Source organism: Ovis aries, chromosome 8 (genome assembly GCF_016772045.2).
Source record: "Ovis aries strain OAR_USU_Benz2616 breed Rambouillet chromosome 8, ARS-UI_Ramb_v3.0, whole genome shotgun sequence".
NCBI classification, from domain to species: domain Eukaryota; kingdom Metazoa; phylum Chordata; class Mammalia; order Artiodactyla; family Bovidae; genus Ovis; species Ovis aries.
Window position 1 is genome coordinate 25936382 of NC_056061.1, and position 20458 is coordinate 25956839.

At 42.5% G+C, this 20458-nt stretch overlaps 1 protein-coding gene across 12 annotated transcripts in view; it reads left to right on the plus strand.

The window, feature by feature from the left end:
- The window catches only part of FYN (FYN proto-oncogene, Src family tyrosine kinase), a 216006-nt gene that overhangs the window by 55634 nt on the left and 139914 nt on the right, over positions 1–20458 (plus strand). For 2 of the 12 annotated variants that reach the window (XM_060419482.1, XM_060419479.1), the window contains exon 2: positions 1–4244. This exon is cut by the window's left edge and continues 27018 nt beyond it. The exons of the other annotated variants lie outside the window; for them this stretch is intronic. The gene's annotated coding sequence lies outside the window, so the exon portion shown is untranslated. The remainder of the gene's footprint in view (positions 4245–20458) is intronic. 12 annotated transcript variants of the gene reach the window in all.

The following is a 20458-nucleotide window of genomic DNA, read 5'->3' on the forward strand; positions in this document are numbered from 1 at the left end:
TAGTCCTCACGGCAATCCTACATGGTAGGTATTGACATCTTTGCTTCACTGATGGAGAAAACCACAGTCAGAGAAATCGAGTAACTTGCCAGGTATCGTGCTATAGAGAATGCTAGGCTTTGAGCCCAGGTGTATCTCATTATAAAAACTGCGTGGTCTCCAGGGCGCTGCCTCTAAGTCATGTACATCCTGAGGTTCCATGTTCTTTCAGTTGCCAAATTTGTTGGGTGGGAAACACAATGATAAAACTCTTTGGTGTTTGCCTGAGGCAGTTACATCTGTTTTCAGCCAAGATCTTGAAAGCTTAGTAGCTAAATGAAAAAGAGTAGGTTCTCCCCAAGCTCTGTGGAGTGAAATCTGTTTTGTTTGGAAACACAGAGGCCAGTAAGTTCTCTGGTCCATTGTTCCCACACGCCAGATGCAATTGCTTTCTGACTCTTTCAGTCTTTTAGCAGCTTCATGACCAAGGTAGTGCCCAAGTTAGGCAGTGTGCAATCTAAGGAATTGAACAGAGATGGGAGCTGGGAGGAACTTTCACAGGATATGGGAGATTTTAAGCAGTTTCTTTGTCACAAACATTAAATAAAGATACTTTCTGACAAACATGTTGATTCAGCGTGTGAATTTGTGAACTTGATATCAGCATCTCAAGGGTAAGGTATCCAAGGATGCATTTTGTGGCGACCTAATACTAGCTCGCAGTTTATACCTTGGTTGAAAGCTAGTGTTAATTTAGGCAGGGAGGGGAGAGGGCCCCTGCAAGGACAGGAGACCAGAGAAGCAAAACAGTCACATTCCACAATTACAAACAGAAAATGCAGAGTAATGAGTGAGAGAAGATGAGGCAAAGTAGATGAGGCAGGAGGAACAGGGACGGACAAGCAAGTGCAGGAGTACATGAACTGAAGACACGGAACGCAAGAAGGAAAGACCAAGACACAGGGAGCCGTAGGCAAGAACACCACCACGTGTTAACAAGTGTTCTCTAACATATGGTGTTAAGACTTTTTCCTAGGTTTCAGTAGAAACTTAAGCCTAGTGTGCAGAGGGCTTTCATGTGAGTTCTCTTTCTGCTTGCCTGAGATTATATTTGTTCCATCAGGAGGAAAATCATTTGAAAGTGGAGACACTAATATTTATCATTATCCACATCAGTTCATAGTAAACTATGAGAATCAGAGCAAAGTGAAATGAACTTGAAACAGATTCTATGACAGTGATCCACCCAATCATGTTATCATATACGAGTCATTACGGAATAGATTCTTCACCTCTTGCAATACATGGTTTTCAGTTTTCAGAAGTGTATAATGAAGGTTTTTAAAAGCTTATGCGCTCACTTGAGAGTCACAACGCTCACTGTGTTTCCTTGGTGGCAGTGCTACACTTCCCCAGTTATTTTCCCAGTTGGAAATGCTATTTGACTTCAGAACGTTCTATATCCATAGTTGTTGGTTTTATCTACTTCTTGCTTTCACTTCCTGAAGCATAGTGATATGATGAACTGATTACAAATAGCATTCTAATGAAACTGTTGGGTGTGTTGTTGTACTATATGTCATCTGCAAATGGGAAGTTCTTTCCTGAGGAAATTGATAAACTGAGAGTCAGCTTGAATACTCATATATTTTCTGTGAGAATTTTTGGTCCCTCCTCATTTTTTGTCCTTTTAAAAATTTGTGCCAGTTAATTTGTGCTTCCCAACCAGACACACATTTTAACACTTGTAACAGCTGAGGTCTGTTATGTGAACATGATATTAAGAGTTTGCATTAAATGTTTACCAGCAGAGTGTCTGAGGATGTAAACTCTTAAAGGAAAGTAGAGTGAATCCTTTTTAGTTCAAATACTGGATATTTTAAAAGTAAAAATAGAGGATTTTTTTTTTTTTTTTTTTTGGTCTACCAGGTCTATGCCCTTAGCCTAGAGACAAAGGGCTCTTTCAAGAGAAACAGAGAAATTTTAGTTGACATTTCCCCCTCAATACCAGGCTTACAAAGAGTCACAGTGCTATAGAGATGAACTACAGGCCTGTTTTCCCTAGTCCCGTGTATTGTAAAAGTCTGGGCCAGCATTTTTAAAGTCAGGATACTTCACACTTTTAAAAAAAAACCAAACTTATGACTTCTCTTTAAAAATAGCATGCTCTGGCCACAGTGGCAGTCAAGGCTGGGGCTGGAGCTGCCTAGCCACCCCAGCTCCCACCCGCCGTAGGCAGTTCCTGGGCCCTCTTTGTGGCTCCCTACACCTGACGTCTGTGGCCTCCAATGCTGGTTGCCATTCATGATCACATTTGTAGTGTTGGTTTTTACAAAATGGACGAGTATTTTTCTGAACCTATTTGGCAGCATGGAGAAAAGAAGAGGGTGGGGGCAGCCTAATTTTGCTGTTCCCGGCTCACTTGGCTCACGCAGGTTGCCTGTGCTGCGGCCTTTGAGCTACACCTGCTGCTCCCTTCCTCATACCACATTTCACCTGTGCTCTGTGGCGCGTGGGGTCTTGGTTCCCCAGCCAGGGATGGACCCAGTGCCCGCCCCCCACCCCCACAGCGGAAGCCTGGAGTCTTAACCACTGAAAGTCCCCACCCTGCTGCCTTCTATTTCCACTGAAAGAGCCATAGCCCAAGCCGGGACTTCCTCCCCGTCCTTGACGTGTCCTTTCTTGAGTGCTGCCCCTCCTCCAGCTGCCATCTCCGCACCGTCCTCCCCTGTGGGCTCCACCCTCATCAGGACTTCCTTCTGCTTCCAGCTCGTCCCTCTCAGCCTCCTTTGCTGCCTCCCTTGTCGGGCTTCATTTACTTTTACTTCTTCATTACTTGAATTCTATAGATTATTTTAGAAATTCAGGCAGTAGCAGAGGTATGTTAAAAGGTACCCCCCCCCTTTTTTTTAATATGTTCCTTTCCACTGTCTTTCTCAGAGAAAACTGTGGTTAATCCCTGGATGGCTCTCTTCTCCTGACCCTTTTCCGTGTAATTTGGTGTGTGTTGTGGTTTAACACAAAATCATTTGATAGATACTGCTTTTTAACTTTTGACTTGGAGAGGACCCTGGTCAGTGTAAACAGATCTCTGCCTTACCCATTTTGTGATCTGCCAGTTTCTTAAATCTTGGTGCTTCCCAGCATAACCTGCTGGATAATTGCAGTACTTAATAAATTGTTTTTTTTATGGTTGTGAGCTGCTAGGGACAGTACTTATCAAAGCACTTGTCAATACATATTCAGTGACTGAGTGAGTGAATGAAGGAATGCACGTTGGTGTTTTTGCCCATTCAAGTAGATCATTGTAATTTATACTTCATGTATAATATTAAATTGCATTGAAATTTAAAATCAAACTAAAATATCCTAAGTTCTGTAGTAAATTATATATTAGCATAATTATTGTAAGACACAGCCCATTTCCTAAAAGCGATATTTATTGATTTTACTTACCTCAGTAGGATCACCCTACTGTGATGTAAACTATTATATATAGGATGGATAAATATCAGGGTCCTACTGTATAGCACAGGGAACTATATTCAATATTCTGTATTAAAACATATTGGAAAAGAATATGAAAAAGAATATGTATATGTTTAACTGAATCACTTTTCTGTACAGCAGAAATTAATGCAACATTGTAAATCAATTATACTTCAATAAAAATGTTTTTAAAAAGATCACCCTACTATGCAAAAGAGAATTCTGTATACTACTTTTGTTGTGTTCTTGGAAGAAGTATTGGTGGCTGGTGGTTTTTGTTTTGTGTATTTTAAATGAGTATGTGTTTTGGCATCTTTCCAAGGCAGATAGTATTCTGGGTACAATTCATCCTTCATAAAAGTTTCATTTTATCTTTAAAAAGATATAAATGCACAATGATTGTATAAACAGAATTGACTTAATAGAGCATTTCTTCAGTAGGAAAGTAGCTGAGGTTTATGAAGGGAGCCTTGTCAGAACTATTGTAGAAGGTTCTCGTTCAGATTCATGCCGCTGTTAATAGCCCTGATTTAAGGAGAAACCGACGAAAACGTCCATCATCTGAGGGCTGTGGGATGTCATCCAGGCATGGGTCATGGTCGTGTCATGTCCCTGGGCTTGTGGGATGAAAAAAAATAACACTTGGATACTTGGAATTCATCCGTAAGCTGTTTTTGTCAGGAGTGGGTGCATTTCTTGCTCCCAAGTCGAAATGAGAGTTTTAAATACTGTTAATAACTCTCTCTTCACCAGACTCTCTGGAGGAGACACCAAGGGTGAGTGTGTGGGAACGATAGTTTAAAAATGTATTCATGTATAAAGTGGGGGCGGTGGGACTAATTGATAATGAGCTGAAATCAATTGGCCACTAACAACCCATAGCAAGACCTGATCCCTACTTGTGCATGTTTGAAAAATCAATAAACAAACACAAATTAGAAAATAAGGAAGAAAATGGAAACTATATAAAGACCTCTGCAATGCGCACAGGTCTGTTAAACTAATTAAAATTCTGCCCAAGGGGTTACTGAAGTGGCTAAAACTCAGCTTAATCTGGGTCAAGGTCTTGGGGAAGATGGCTCAAGTGCTGTGTTTTTAAAGAGAGGAAAGAACATTTAGTTTCAAGGGACTATCGTAAAATAGTCCAAGCAAGCTCTAGATGGAAACTTACAATGTGCCCACATTACAGGATTGAAACACCGAGTAAGAGTTGAATGCCTTTGACACAGGACAGAAACGGAGTGAAAGGGTTTTGCCCATGCTGACATCTTGAATTTATTGTGTTGTACTATAGTTTACAGACTCCTTTGGGGGGATTTTTTTTTTTTTTTTTTTGGATCTGTAGTAAATGCTAATGAACTACAAGCCTGTTTGAAGACTGAATCTCCAGGGTTGATGGTGGCAGCCTGCCTGGATGTAGGGGATGAGAGAAGAGAGATTAAGATAAGACCCACTCTGAGTTTCTGGACCTGGGATGATATCTGTACCCCCTGACCAAAATTAACAAATATAGAAGGGCAGTTTAGGCAAGAGAGGATCAATCAGGCGGCCAGTACTGACAGAGGAATCCACTGACAGTATTCAGCTCTTGAGAACAAGGAAGGTTAACTTGCCGGTGAACTCTGTAGAAACACTTGTAGCCTGGTGACCTTGAGAGCCAGAGGCCCCGCGTGGGCATCGGTGCAAGATTGGAGGACACATTAAGTGGGAGAGGGAGCTGATGGACATGGGAAAAAGCAGGGGCAAGAAGTCGCTGGAAGGGAAAAGCTAGTGTCAAATGACACTTGTAAGTCAGGGAGCCGCCAGGATGCTACGGTTTAGAGAGACAGCGGCGTGACAGCATGAGATCGTGTTTTGTACTGGTTATTTGCAGTTTGTTGAGTTTTATATCCCTCAGGAAATAGCTGTGGCTCAGATGCAGACAGCTCTGAGTAGACGAGGCACATGACAGCAGCATCAGGGAAAACTAGGCAGCAGCGGCAGGAGCCAGGCGAAGAGCAAGTGCTTATTCCCTCAGTGGAGCCGGGCCCCCGACACGAGCTGTCTTCCGGGCTCCTCTCTCAGGAGGCCCATGGGCATCTGCACAGGTCCCACGCTGGCCACGCATCTTGTAAATGAATGGAACCAGCATCAAACAGGTGTGATCTCAGACTGTCACCACCCCTGGACATGTAACTCAAAGCTCAAGTCAGGAGGTTCATCTTCATATACAATGCTTCCTTTTTAAAGAGGATTTGCAACCCTAAATCCATAATCAGCTTGGTCTGATCAAGATCAAGCCAGCCACCCTCACGGCTGAGGCATTGAGATGCTGTGCATGTTGGCTGCCTGCTGTTGCTGCTGGATTGATGCTGCACCCAGGAATTATAAGGAGGGAAGCAGTAGGTGTGTTTTCTTCCGGTGGTCTGTCTCTTTTCTCTCAGCCCTCCATCTTGCTGTCACTCTGCACATGATAATTTAGGGAAAATACTACAAGGCCAAAATATGTAGCTTATTCTTGACTTGGTGAACCCATGCATTGACATGGCATGGGGTACATTTCAGCAAATGTCTGTAATTCTGATAAATGACACCCAGAGGAGGAGGCTTATAGTCATCGGCTCATGTGTGTCTTCTCCATCGTTCTCACAGTTGGCTGATTCTTCAGGGCATGTGTGTAGATGTAGCATTTGTTGGCCCTGACTCCTGCTTTCAGAGGCTGGCCAGAATTGCAGCTGGGCCCCATTGTCATCAGTCAGGGCCTCAGTGGAGGAATCGTGCTGCCCTTGTTTGAATCCAGAGAGAAACACTTTGTCATTTGTGTATCAGCGATGCTTGTATTTTCTCCTGGATGGAAAACAAAAATGACCAGAAACCATTAGTTATTAACACAAGCCATGCACTTTTAATCTCAGTCTAGCACTCAAGAAAAGCAATGTTTGTTTGCCAGATAACTTGAGGTCTTTGTGTGTGGAGCTAACAGATGGAGTGCATTGATGATGCTGCACGTGGATGCACGCTGAGCCCAGGAGGGCATCCCTGGGCTAGGAGGGTTGTCCAGAAAGTTAACAAGGCTGGATTCAGAAGGGCTCTAGACAGAAAAGGCCCAAGTAGTGCAATGTCTTTTACAGAGATTCTCTCTTCAGTGTAATGGTTACCAGGGCACTGATTGCAACTGTTTTCAAACAGATGTGCCTTGTGTTCATTCTGTTTCAGGCATGTTATGGGAGCAGAAAAGAGAACTTCTAGCACAGCAGTGTTTGAGAAAACAAGGGAAATCAAATTGTCTTAAATCTTATCCTCTGAATAACACCTATTACTTAGTGGTATTCTCCTCCTCCCTAGTAGGGTGGTTGGGATACAGATTTAAGTAGGATTCTCCTCAAGCCCCAAAAGGACTTCCCTGGTGGCTCAGATGGTAAAGAATCCACTTGCAATGCAGGAGACCCAGGTTCAATCCCTGGATTGGGAAGATGCCCCTGGAGAAGGAAATGGCAAGTCACTCCAGTATTCTTGCCTGGAGAATTCTATGCATGGACAGAGGAGTCTGGCAGGCTACAGTCCATGGGGTCACAAAGAGTCAGACACGACTGAGCGACTCACACACACTATCTCCTCAACCAAAAAGAAAATGTAGCTAATATTTTTAAATAAGTCCAAATAATACATTAAAGTATAAAGAAAAAGTGAAAAATTCCCACCTGTATTGACCTTCTAGATATCAACACAGATATAATAGTTCAGTTCAGTTCAGTCGCTCAGTTGTATCCAACTGTTTGGGACCCCATGAATCGCAGCATGCCAGGCCTCCCTGTCCATCGCCAACTCCTGGAGTTCACTTAAACTCACGTCCATCCAGTCGGTGATGCCATCCAGCCATCTCATCCTCTGTCGTCCCTTTCTCCTGCCCCCAGTCCCTCCCAGCATCGTCAAGAGTCTTTTCCAATGAGTCAACTCTTCATATGAGGTGGCCAAAGTATTGGAGTTTCAGCTTTAGCATCATTCCTTCCAAAGAAATCCCAGGACTGATCTCCTTTAGAATGGACTGGTTGGATCTCCTTGCAGTCCAAGGGACTCTCAAGAGTCTTCAACACCACAGTTCAAAAGCATCAATTCTTCAGCACTCAGCTTTCTTCACAGTCCAACTCTCACATCCATACATGACCACTGGAAAACCATAGCCTTGACTAGATGGACCTTTGTTGGCAAAGTAATGTCTCTGCTTTTCAATAAGCTATCTAGGTTGGTCATATCTTTCCTTCCAAGGAGTAAGCGTCTTTTAATTTCATGGCTGCAGCCACCATCTGCAGTGATTTTGAAGTCCCCCCAAAATACAGTCTGCCACTGTTTCCACTGTTTCCCCATCTATTTCCCATGCAGTGAAATAGTAGTACACAGGTATATATGATTTTATATGAATAGGATTGTACCAGTAGACAACTCTGTAGTCTGTTTTGATCACTTAACAAAATGCTGCATATAGCTTTACATCAGAAGTATTATTGCTGGTCTAGAATTCAGTTATATAGCTGTATCCCATTAAGTTACTCGTGCCATTCATTCACCAGATATTTATTTTTAGTTCTAGATGTAGTAACCAGATTTTGCAGATACAGAAATAAACTCCCCTATGACTGGATATATAGATTACTGCTGGTTTTTCTGTTATAAGCAATATTGCCTTGAACAAACAATACCACAACACACAGCATACTTAATTTTTTCCTTACTATAAATCCCTAGGTAGAAAATTGGTTGATGAGTGGGTTGGTGCATTTTGGAGTTTCATCCATATTTATTGTATAACCACGCTCTACTAAAAGTTTGCAATGGTGCCAGTTTTTTAGTACTCTTGTGGTACTTTTCTTTCATTATCATCTTTGTTAATGGGATAGGTGAAAAATGGCATTTCACTGTTGTAACTTACATTTCTTTGATTTGTAGTGTACTTGGGGTGGGACTTAGAGCCACTAAGAAATCATGGCTTCCACATAGTCTATGGGCTTCCCTAGTGGCTCAGACAGTAAAGAATCTGCCTGAAATGCAGGAGACCTGGGTTCAATCTCTGGGTCAAGAAGATACCCTGGAGAAGGAAATGGCAATCCATTCCAGTATTCTTGCCAGGAAAATCCCATGAACAGAGGAACTTGATGGGCTACAGTCCATGGGGTCACAAAGAGTGGGACATGACTGAGCTACTAACTCTTTGCTTCACATGATTGATGGAGCAGCATTTTCTTTGAGTCCTAAATTTATCCCTCTCACAAGGAAAGATTCTTTTTACTTTCTTCTTTGCAGTCAGATCAGGTAGGTTAGAATCAATAAGGGGCTGTCCGTTTGGTGACTGGATCTTCACTGAAAGAAAGTGTGTAAATGTTAGTACTGATTTAAATCTAGATTGTCGGTTTTAGTTCATATAAGATTTGATTAATTTCCTTTCATTTTCAAATAGATATCATACTTTTAAAAATCATGGAGATATTTAAGGAGTGCCTAATTAAAATCTTTGATATAAATACTTAGAAGTATATTGTCTCCATATAGCTTTTCACTTGGGTTTGTAGCGTTTGTATTTAAGTTTTTGTTTTTTTTTCTTCCAGCTACAAATGAAATTTAGTTGTAGCAAAATGGTTGTGAGACAGACACGTCTGAGTGCAGGTTTCCATCCTTTAAGTATTAGTTGCCTTGGTCTCCGTTTCCACATCTGCAGGGATAATAATAATACCTATCTCGTGAAGCATTAAAAAAAAAAAAAAAAACTTGCATACTGCCTGGCATCTAAAGCATGATCAATAAATATTACATTTATTATTATGGGAAATTTTAGCAAAATTAGAAACCCTCAGATAAGGATATAATTTCTTTACTGAAATTCCATCATCCAGAGACAACAAATGTCTCTCATTTTTAGATGTTTCATTCTAGTATTTTTCCTCAAAGATACATATTTTACAAAAGTGGAACCATACTAAAACTGTACAGGATGTCAAATTTCAGCAAATGTGTGTACTTAATCATTCAACAATGGAAGAGAGTGGTTACCCAGATTTTTTTAAAAATAGTGGTTTAGTGGAGAATTTTGTGCTGATATTTATTTGTAATGAATTTCTTGTTAGAGTGAAGATTAAGTATAATTGAAAGGCATTTTGGACAATTAAAACTACAAACATTTCCATTCCTTCTAATTCAGCATTCAGATCTGTTTCTTATGCAATCGAAAATATACACCAGTTTTCTCTGTTACTTGGGAAAGCATTTAAACAGTTGACAGACTGCAGGAGTCCAAGACTATGGTTTGTCCATACTGCTTCCGCTCCCAGGAGAACAGCGAGGCGAGCTGACACTGACCGAATGTGGACGGAAACTTCCTTAGCTTGCCATGCCTTATCCCATGGCCTGAGCTGGATTTCATGAGTTGTGTTTACCAAGGAGTCCAAATTAAATTTTTGTTTATCAAGTTCCTTTTAAGGGAGGCCAACTCTTCAAAGAAGCCTCCTGGTGAATCTTTTTCAAGCATACACATGCATATATATATATACACACACACATGCAAGACTCACCTGCCTTGCATGTTGAGATTATCTAGGAGCTATATTTCAAACATTTTCTGCAAGTAAAGAGCACAAATATTCTTTGAACTCATGTTTTTGTGCTCAGCAATCAAATCCTGACTTGCATTTCTGGCCCCAGGACTTCCATGTAAGTTCATTTTGGTTGAAAAACTGTCTGAATTTTCTTGCCATTTTCTTTTTTTCTTTTCTTCAATAAGTATGGGGTTATTACAGAGGTTCAAACCAAAGAGATATTTTTTAAATATTTATTTTGTTTAGCGTTAATTCTCAAAAATATTCCTGTCACTGGGTAAAATTCATAATTTAAGTTTATATTTTCTTAATATGGTAAGTAATCTGCCTGCAGTGCAGGAGACTGGGGTTCGATCCCTGGGTTGGGAAGATCTCCTGCAGAAGGGAATGGCTACCCACTCCAGTATTCTTGCCTGGAGAATTCCACAGACAGAGGAGCCTGTCGGGCTACAGTCCATGGGGTCGCAGATAGTCGGATAGAGCTATTAACACTTTCACTTTTCTTAATTTAATTCTACACATAGTATAAATTTTATGTATTATATGTATTAAAATAAATTTTTTATAAGCCATCTATATACAGAGTTTTGCATAAGCTTTTTTTCCATCTCAGGTTCTTAATTATTTTCAACCTTTTGTTAAACGGGAAGATTAAATTTTACCTATATTAAATTAGTTTTCTCTAGTTCTATCTTTATTCTTCTCCTGGGAAATTCCAAAAGCTTGCAGTGAAAAAAACCTTTACATGCTTCAGGCTTTTACTTTGTTTCATTTTAGATGAGAATCTGGGACCTTATCAATGAAATATGGCTTTATCATTCTCTTTTGCACCTTTGTCTTTAGAATCAAAACTTCATTCATAAAACCAAGACCACTTATGAAAACGAATGCAATACTAAGGTTTGTTTTCTCCCCATTATTTTGACCTGTTTTTAATACGAATAGTGTTTTTAATAAGAATAGTATTGGCATGGGATTTTCCCCTTAAGTTTCTAAACTCCTCCAGAGTAAGCAATGTGCTTTCTCTTTACAGAGTTAACATAAATCCAGATGGCATTGAGGCACTCCCATGTTGGGACGTGATGAGAAATTAAGGTTCACTAGTGGAGAAGGAAATGGCAACCCACTCCAGTGTTCTTGCCTGGAGAATCCCGGGATGGGGGAGCCTGGTGGGCTTCCATCTATGGGGTCGCACAGAGTCGGACACAACTGAAGCGACTTAGCAGCAACAGCAGTGCTGATTCCAGCGTGGCCTGCACTCTCTCCTTCGGCTCACATCTTGCTGGGAGAAGTGGAAGGATGATCCTCAAGTTTCTCGGCACCTCTGTGCTTTTTGTCTAGCAGGGGAAGCAGAGATGCCGTGGGAACTTAGAAGCAGCAGGTTCTCTCTTCCCATCTGCAACCCACTTTCCGGTTTCAGTAATACCTCTTTGCTGAAGCTTTGGCTTCCATGCAAATTCTGTTTCCACACAGTGAAGATCTTTGTCATATCTGAAATTAGTTGAGTCTTGACCACATGCCAAGACCTTTTTACTCTTTCACTGGCACTTCTTGCAAATCCTAGGAGATAGGTAGTGTAGTAGAATCTCCATTTAGAGAATGACAAAACCAAGACCAAGAGAGGTAAAGCTGCTCCTCTAAGATCACAACTGTTATATATGGTGTGGGGCTTTGTGTCCAGAGCACTGACTCTAACCCTCACACTCTTATATACATTATATATATTTTTATATAAAAATTTTATTATTTATTTTTGGCTGTGCTGGGTCTTTTCTCTAGTTGCGGCGAGTAGGGATCACTCTTCTCAAGTTGTGATGTGTGAGTTCCTCATTAGAAGAGATGATGGCTTCTCATCTCATGGAGCACAGATCCTAGGGTGTGCAGGCTTGAGTAGTTTCGGCTCCCGGCTCTAGAGCACAGGCTCAGTAGTTGGGGCATACAGGCTTGCTGGCTCCATGACATGTGGGATCTTCCTGAACCAGGGATCAAACCCATGTCTCCTCCACTGGCAGGCAGATTCTTTACCATTGACCCACCAGGGAGGCCCTTTTAAAAACTATTTATTTTATTTATTTGGCTGCACTGAGTCTTGGTTGCCACACGTGGGATCTTTAGTTGTGGCATGTGGGATCCTGTTCCCCGACCAGGTATCAAACCCAGGCCCCCTGCATCCGCAGCGTGGAGTCTTAGCCACTGGGCCACCAGGGAAGGCCCATTCCTCACACTCTTTACTACTACTTTCTTCCAAGCAAACTTTGATAGAATCACAGTTCAGTGTCATAAAACGTGTTGAAGTAACCTTGTGTATTCATTGTTTCAGGATTTGTCCCACATTATCTCTGGGGATTCTCTTAAGATGAGACCTAGGTTGTGAATAAAGCTAACACAGAGTGGTTATTTCCCTCAGAGTTGTATTTCATAAACTGCAGTGACTTGCTCATGCCGTTTCATAGCATTTTCCTTAAGTTTTGGGGTTCTCCAGGGAGTTGCATGGTATCTCCCTAACATTGCTGCTCTGTTAGGCCTTGGGGAAAGTTCATCCAGGTTAGGTGAGGGAGCTCTTTAAACCCTTGCAAATCTCTGAACCGCTAGATAGTCACAGACCTAGCAGAGGGGAGACACTGTTTAGTTTCAGAAGGTGTTTAACTGTGACAGGACAGACTTAATGGTGTATTTTGGAAGATACTTGCAACATACTAAGTCTGTGATTTTAGAATATGATTGTAGCTGTCTTACCTCTGATGAAGACTCTTCCATGGTCTAGAACACAGTAAATCCTCAGTGAGTAGTTGTTTAATGATTGAATGAATTACATCACTTATATAATTTTGAGGGAAAAAAGTGATCAGTCTCCGGGTATATAGGAGGACAATAATGATCATGTTTAACATATACTCTGCACTTGATAGCATGTTGTTGTTTAGTCGCTTAAGTTGTGTGTGACTCTTTTGCAACCCAATAGACCGCCAGGCTCCTCTGTCCATGGGATTTCCAGGCAAGAATACCGGAGTCGGTTGCTGTTTCCTTCTCCAGGGGATCTTCCTGACCCAGGGATCGAACCCACTTCTCCTGCTTGGCAGGCGGATACTTTACCACTGAGCCACCTGGGAAGCCCCCTAGAGGGCATGACCGTCTCCATAAAAACATTTTGTATGTTGGTAATATCTTTTATCGAAAGAACTTCATGTTTTAGACATTAGTTACTTCTCAAAGCACTGCTCTGAGGAAGATGAGGGACACACTCTTCATTTTTAGATGAAGAATTTGTAGTCAGCCTGGTTCAACCTAACTCAAGATTGATTAACTCCGATTGTAGGAGCCTTGTCTCCAGCCTCAGTCTGTGCCCCCGACCTGCTCTTTGACCTTTCAGCAGCTGTGTGCCTCCTACTGTTCAGCACCCTCCCCCTCTTTTTTTTTTTTTTAAACAAAAGCATTTTTAATGTAATAACCCACTTTAAAGGAAATGTAATAATTTAGCTATGTAAGCATGTTTGGTTTCTAAGTCTACAGCGAAAATATTTCTAGCCATTTGGCCCCACACACTTTTTTCTCTTCACACAGTTCCACAAAGTGCACACCAAGCAGATGGCGCCGACAAGCTCATGGTTTATTTACAGCCAGTACAGTAGACGGAGGCATATGTGCTAAGCCCTCTTATACTCGCTCCACGGGAGCCATTAACACATCCATTTAGATGGAAGAGTCCTGGGGCTTTGCTGTGGGCATTTCAGTTCACTCCCCCTGAAGCATCACCATCTGCCCTGCCTCGACTCAGAGACCCTGGCACCCTCCGCTCTTGCCCAGGTGGCCTCAGGCCTATTCTGAAGAACAGCCTCAGTGCTCTTAGATACGGCGCTGGCGGCAGCTGCTCTGTTTCTTGCTCAGACAAGTTAACCCTAAGCCTGTTCTTCCCCCAAGGCTGTGCTTGGACTAGGTTCATTCCCATACAGGTCCACAGACGTACCTGAGCACCCTCCGCAGGCCAAGCTGGGGCCTGGGGTGCAGAGGGTCCTCAGACCTGTGCCCTGGGATGTGGCACGTATCTTTCTTCCTTTGTGCTCTGATTTCAAGGCTCCCACTCTCCTAGTCACCTGGGATGCCTGGAGAACCAGCAGCTGATGGGCTGTAAGACTTCCTGCACCAGATGGACCAAACCCTAGCCTCTACTTTCTACACCACTCACCAGGGATCTTATGTACATGCTTTTCTTCCTTCTCAAATATTCTTCCTGGGTGAGTAATTATTAGTTATATTTAAAGAGCAGCGAATCAGAATGTTTTCTACCTGGAATATCTGGAGGGGTGGCAAAACACTTTGCTGCTACCTAGTCTAGTCATTTCTTACTCATTTCTTAATCATTCCCCCGCTCCCCACCAAGCTTTTTTTTTTAAAGGCATTTCAGTTAAAATGACCTGTCAGTTTAGCAACCCACAACTAACTTGTAGAGCCATTCCATTTGGTAATTCCAGATTCCTGGCAGGGCAGTCTGATTGGCTTATCTTTTTCAGCCAAGCTGCAGAACTTGTAGGTTCCCAGCCAGCGTGTAGGCGGAGCCTCCTTCTGGTCTGTTGTTCTCTTCTGTCCAGTCATACCTTGCTGGACTAGCTCTGGTCACATGGCTTGTTGCTGAGCTGTTGGCAGGACAAATGCCCAGAGAAAGGAACAAAAACAGGCAGACACCCAAAAACATGGATAGAGGACAGATAGGTTTGAGAGACACTGAAATGTACAACCACACTTTGCCCTTTGTCCTGAAACAAGTCTCTGTTAGAATAAGAAGCATAGAAGCATCTTGACCCCTATTGTCCAATGTTTGCTATACTTATGCTTACAAGTCCAACTCTGCGTTGTATGACCCCTGCCCCCAAATTAACTCTCTATTATGGTATGTTTCAAACCGTTCCATTTGAATCTCAACTTTCAGTTCAGTTCAGTTCAGTCGCTCAGTTGTGTCCGACTCTTTGCTACCCCATGAATTGCAGCACGCCAGGCCTCCCTGTCCATCACCAACTCCCGGACTTAAGTAAAATTAAATGTGTTTATTTATTATAGCTCTAGCACTGAAGCTAAGAAGAAATAATAGTCACCAATGAAATCCTACACCATGTAATAGGATTCTTCTGTCTTATGTGGCTAAAACTGAGGTCCCTGAATTAACAAGTAGTGACGCTTGCACACCCAGCCAGGGCAGGGGCTGAGGATTCTATGTGTGCAACCTACAACACACATCAGCTGGTGCTGGGCAAGGTCTGCTGCCTGTGCCAACAGCTCAATTATTGTTTGGTAAACACACTTTTATTCATTGAGGAAGAGTTGTTTGCCAATGTATCATACAATTATATAGTGAAGGGAGAACAATAGATTCATTGTAGAAATATTTTTAAAACAAGTCAGCAGCAGACAGCGCATAGGAAAAGGAGTCCAGCCCTAGAGTACCCGCTGCCATGTGGCATTTAACAAAGCAGAGCACTCTGTCTCAAACACCTCTTTCTGGCATGAGCCTGGCAGCACCCATTTCTGGCTCTTTCTGCTGGATACATTTGCCAGTGGGGACGTCAGGAGCACAGGTGTGCAGATGTGCATGGAAGTGGGTGTGAATACACCCAGACACTTGGCTTCTTCACACTCATGTTTGTAGGAAGTGAAAAACCAACATTGGTTGGTTGAGTGTCTCTTGAGGTCTTGACCTCAAAGGAACATGGACGAAAATGTAAATTCTTCAGGAGGTTAGGATTTGAGCTCTGGTGGCAACTTAAGAGTTGAACAAGTGTGTCTAAGAGATTTACAGTTTGTGTAGGAGGTGACTGTTGACAGTGCTTCCTAATCAGTACCGCAGAATATACAGTTTTTTTGTTTTTTCACCAGACTGACATCAGAAGGATTCACATACCGTGACAGATTGCTTTGTAATTTATTCTGCCCGAATGGCCCTGGAATACTCTCAATGAAGGTCTTGTATGAATCAGAGAAGGTTTTGCTCTTCACATTACAGTGACTGCCAAAAACTCACTTGTCAGACCTGATGGGTAGAGTATTATTTAGCTCTTTCTCCTACTTCGTAATTCATGCTCCCATATTTTCATCCTACAACAGTATATTGCATATAAATCTTTAAGCTTTAATGTTGAATCATTTATCATAGGCATCTCTGTTAAGAACAAGACAGAATTCAGATTACAGAGCAATTTTACTAAATTTTTATTAGTCTCTTTGAGCTTCAACCCTCTGACCAGAACTACTACTACCTTCAGTGAAAGAATTGTTTATTTACAAGACAGTAAAATTAGTCATTATTGCCTATTTAATGGCAGTAAGAAATAAAACCTAGGTCTCTCTGACTCAGGAGGTATACTTAGCATTAGATCACTGTTTCCCAAACTTTAGTCATTTGTATACACCTGTATGATTTCCTCCATATCTGTGTACCACCTGTATTACTTAGATATTTTCCCTTAAATTGTTTTTATGCTTGTGGTTGTTCAGTTGCTAAGTCATGTCCAACTCTTTGTGACCCCCAGGGACTGTAGCGTGCCAGTCTCCTCTGTCCTCTACTGTCTGCCGAAGGTGAACATGAAGGTGAAAGTCACTGAGTCATGTCTGACTCTTTGCAATCCTATGGACTATACAGTCCATGGAATTCTCCAGGCCAGAATACCGGAGTGGGTAGCCTTTCCCTTCTCCAGGGGATCTTCCCAACCCAGGAATCGAACCAGGGTTTCCCACATTGCAGGCGGATTCTTTACCAACTGAGCTATCAGGGAAGCCCTAACCATCTCCAGAAGTTTGCTCAAATTTATGTCCAGTGAGTCAGTGATACTATCTAACCATCTCATCCTCTGTTGCCCTCTTCTCCTCCTGCCCTCAGTCTTTCCTAGCATCAGGGTCTTTTCCGGTGAGTTGGCTCTTCACATAAGGTGGCCATAGTATTGGAGCTTCAGCTTCAGCATCAGTCCTTTCAATGAATGTTAGGGTTGATTTCCTTTAGGATTACCTAGTTTGATCTCCTTACAGTCCAAGGGACTCTCAAGAGTCTTCTCCAGCATCACAGTTCGAAGTCATCAGTTCTTCAGTGCTCAGCCTTCTTTATGGTCCAGTTCTCACATCCATACATGACTACTGAAAAAAACCATAGCTTTGACTATATGGACTTTTGTCAGCAAACTATTGTCTCTGCTTTTTAATATACTGTCTAGGTTTGTCATAACTTTTCTTCCAAGGAGCAAGCATCTTTTAATTTCATGGCTACAGTTCTTTAGATCTTCTTCACTTCTGCCATAGAGTCGTGTTATCTGCATATCTGAGGTTATTAATATTTCTCCTGCAATCTTGATTCCAGCTTGGGATTCATCCAGCCCAGAATTTTGCATGATGTACTTTGCATAGAATTTAAATAAGCATGGTGACAATATACAGCCTTATCGTGTTCCTTTCCCAGTTTTGAACCAGTCCATTGTCCCATTTCTGGTTCTAACTGTTGCTTCTTGACCTGCCTATGGGTTTCTCAGGAAGCAGGTGAGGTGGTCTGGTATTCCCATTTCTCTCCAAAGTTTGTTGTGATCCACCCAACCAAATTTATTTTTACAAGATGCTTTTTATGACCTGCTCAGATAGAAAACCAGTATCATTTGATATGAATTGATGATACTCATGAAAATAAACCAGTGAAAACCAGAGTGCCACTACAGTCTTGTAGATTCTCTTGCTAGACAACTCTGTGCCTGAGGCTGTACCTCTCTGATGAAGAGGGACATGGGGGAGTTAGAGAGCTGTTGCAGACAGCTTTGGGGTTTGAGAAGGCTTGAAAAGCATAGAAAAAGGAATAAGGTTCTTGTTTTGTGATTCTATAATGTGCCTCTGGGATTATCTGGGGTCCCAAGGAAGCACATGCTGCTTACCACACAGTCGTCCTGGAGAACTCAGGAGGCAGCGTCTTCCTTCACCCATGCCAGTGAAACAGGTAAGCATAGAGACAGGGAGGTGTAAAAGTCATTTATTGGGCACCCACTGAAGTGACCTTAGAGGATGGTGATCAAACGTGCTGCTTCCTGAGCACGTAAGTTTAGTGGAACTAACATTAGTTGAATAGAAGTTGAAAGATGGGATAAATCCATTCCTCAACCCACTAATTTCAGGTCACTTGGCAGCACATTATGCATGTAATTGCAGGCTAATATAGAGGCTGGAAAAACCATATATATTAAAAAGAAAAACATAGATCACTTTTGCTACAGGTTTTAGGGACATGCAGTCAATCCTAAAGAAAATCAGCCCTGAATATTCGTTGGAAGGACTGAAGCTGAAGTTCCAATACTTTGGCCACCTGATGCAAAGAGCCAAATCATTGGAAAAGACCCTGATGCTGGGAAAGATTGAGGGCAAAAGGAGAAGGGGACGACAAAGGATGAGATGGTTGGATGGCATCAATGACTCAATGGACATGAGTTTGAGCAAACTCCAGGAGATACTGAAGGACAGGGAAGCCCTGGCGTGCTGCAGTCTATGGGGTTGCAGAGTTGGAGATGACTGAGTGATTGAATAACAACATGAGTATGTGCAATTCAAGCTAAATTATTTTCCACTTCAAGAACCTGAGATATTTTTCTCTTCTGTAGTAGTAGTATTTTGACTTCTTTTAGGAAAAATAGCAACAGGAGCTTCACTAAACTATGAACACATTTAGCACAAAAGATGCTGAAAGCTTTACTGCAAAGACTAAAGTGAAGTATGGTGTCTTTTATTGAATAGGTGCTCAGTAAATATTTGGTAAGTACATTTGTAAATGTATTTTTGAGATACTTCCCTACAGAGTTGTGTCCTTTCTGCAGTTACCTGAACTGTCAGGTGCCTTCACAGACGGGCATGGTAGAAGCATCAGAGCTTCAGCTTTTGCATGTGGAATGCTTCTGTCTGGGGTGATGGGAATGGTTTGACACTTCTGAATACAGTTTCTTTAGAGACATAGTGCCAGGCATCTTCCTTTTCCTCCTCTGGGTCCAAACACTATCCTCCTTTCCCCACTCTGTCTGTGCCCCAGAAAATGGACTTCTGTGCACTGGTGGGCTCTTTGCCTCTGGTTCCTAGTTTGGTTCAGCAACGGGAGAGCCTGAGATAGGAGGAAGAGAGGTAGTTAAGTCAGGACACGTCTTCCCTATGGGGTTTCCCACACTGGCAGCAGCCCTTCAAGGATGGTCATAGCACCTGTCAGGCAGCTGGCACTCCCCACCAGCATTTCTGTTCTGGTTCAGGTGCCCACCCTCACCTGGCCCCTTCAGGCCTTGGGGTGGGACAGAGCCTGCCTTACCCAATTCCTTCTCGTTCCTATCCCAGGGCACCGCATTAGATGTTGTGGCTTTCCTGTACCCTGCCCACTTCTTTGTAAATTGTCCCTTCATTAAATTCCCCTCAAATTATCATGATTTGAACCTGGGTTCAATCCCTGGGTCAGGAAGATCCCCTGGAGAAGGAAATGGCAATCCACTCCATTACTCTTGCCTGGAAAATCCCATGGACAGAGGAGCATGGTATGCTACAGTCCATGGGATCGCAAAGAGTCGGACATGACTGAGTGGCTTCACTTTCACTTTATCATGATTTGAGGATGCCACCTGTTTCCAGCTGGTACTGCCACTCATAATGGGTGTACGTGCTGACTTCTTAGCAACACACAGCAACACTGACCGGTTCCGGAGGGACTGACCTCTGACCTCAGCTTTAATAGCAGTGTGGTCTCTACCACCATGGTTCCCAAACTTAGGGGTGCTTCATGGTCACGTGGAGAGGCTGCCCCCTACTACCTACTGACTTAGGTGTGCTGAGGACAGTTCTAAGGCCCTCGTGACGACTGACCTCTTGTAGTTCATTAGACATGGAGTATGATGATTCATAGCACCCCAAACCCCAGTGGCCTTGGGAACAGATGACTGGTTACAGGGCACTAGACCCCTGTCTCGTGCCACGGCTAACTGTTACATTAACCGTGAGTGAGTGGCACGCCTGATAGTTGTAAAGATGACTTCTCCTACAAAAGTGCAATTTAATGAGAAAGAAAACAACCCGAGAGAGGGGAATAGCTGCTCTTTCAACTCCCATTAAGAGCAGTGAGCTGATGCATTGCGGGAGTGGCCAATCCCTTCCTGGCTCACTGTGCAAGATTTGAAAGAGACAAGATTGTCTCTTATTACCCGTGGGAAGGCTTGATGTCTGTTTTGCCGTGGAGTTCCTCACCATCACCTGTTTAGAAAAAAGAATCTTATTGATAACCAAAGTGTCACTCAAGATATGAAATGTAATTATCTAAAGACTGGACACTGTTCTCTTGCAAAAAAAAAAAAGGTTTTTTAAGTTATAAGTCCCCTGTTAAAGTAAATGCCTTTGGTGGATCCCTTGTCATAGGCTCATGGGAGGCTTATTAGTTCATTTCTGTGATC